Here is a 1,522-nt window from a genome sequence, read left to right on the forward strand (position 1 = left end):
GACAGCAAGGACGGGTCCCAGGGTTCGGAGAAGCGCTGCGCAAGCGCTTCTCCGAACCATGGGATGTCTGCTTCCTGTCGGCGGCTGCGGGAGAGGAACGGAGGAGGAGAAAGCAGCGCTTTCTCCTCCTTCGTTCCTGTCCCCCTGCCGCCGATAGCAAGGACAGGTCCCAGGGTTCAGAGAAGCGCTGTGCAAGCGCTTCTCCGAACTCTGGGATGTCTGCTTCCTGTCGGTGGCTGCAGGAGAGGAACGGAGGAGGAGAAAGCAGCGCTTTCTCCTCCTTCGTTCCTGTCCCCCTGCCGCTGACAGCAAGGACAGGTCCCAGGGTTCGAAGAAGCGCTGCGCAAGCGCTTCTCCGAACCCTGGGAGTTCTGCTTCCTGTCGGCGGCTGCGGGAGAGGAACGGAGGAGGAGAAAGCAGCGCTTTCTCCTCCTCCGTTCCTGTCCCCCTGCCGCCGACAACAATGACAGGTCCCAGGGTTCGGAGAAGCGCTGTGCAAGCGCTTCTCCGAACCCTGGGAGGTGTCCTTGCTGTCGGCGGCTGCGGGAGAGGAACGGAGGAGGAGAAAGCAGCGCTTTCTCCTCCTCCGTTCCTGTCCCCTTGCCGCCGACAGCAATGACAGGTCCCAGGGTTCGGAGAAGCGCTGCGCAAGCGCTTCTCCGAACCCCAGGATGTTCTAGAGCCCGTTATTGAACGGGCTGAAATACACTAGTAAAGCTATAAATATATAAAGGCTAGGAATGCGCTTCGGTTTGAGTTTTGCACTCTTAGGACCTTCCCAACCTGGAACCCTTAAGTGCTGCTGAGGCATTGCACTTAGCTGGATGAACAAGCAAAATTGTAGCTCCACATGGTATTGTACTTAAAATAATGCTACATTCCCTGTAAATGCAGTGCCCACTCCCTGGGACAAGATTCCAGTAAGGATTCCTCAGTGCGAACCTCAGTGCCACAATCTGCAATTACCCTATGGAACACCTTTTATTTTTTATTATTTATTGAATTTATATATTACCCTATACCCTCAGGTCTCAATGAGAATTCCTGTGGCATAAGAACGTTCACTCGGAAGCAAGTTCAACAGGACATGCACTCCCTCGAAGGCATGTTTAGGATCACAGCTTTCAACTGGCAACTTTCCCCATGGGATTGTGCATGCAACTCTTTTTGAAGTTAGGAATGCAGCAAGCTGCTTTATACCAATCCTGACTAATGGGTCCATCTCAGTATTGCCCACACTGAATGGTAGCAGCTGTCCAGGGTTTCAGGCAGGGGACATTCCTAGCCCTTCCTGGCTGGAGATGCTGAGAATCAAACATGGTACCTTCTGCTTGTAAGGCAGATGCTCTACCACTGAACAACATCCCTTCCTCAAATGGTTACTAAAATCGGACCTTTAATTAAGTCATGGTTTCCTATTCACTGCTGGGCCCTTTAATTATCACTTCCTCTTTGAAGAGAGCAATTGCTTGCTCTCTTTTTTTCAATTTAATGTTTTTATTAGGACAGTTTTGGTTTATCC

This window comes from Zootoca vivipara, chromosome 14, assembly GCF_965207765.1.
Source record: "Zootoca vivipara chromosome 14, rZooViv2.hap1.1, whole genome shotgun sequence".
In the NCBI taxonomy this organism is placed as follows: Eukaryota; Metazoa; Chordata; class Lepidosauria; order Squamata; family Lacertidae; genus Zootoca; species Zootoca vivipara.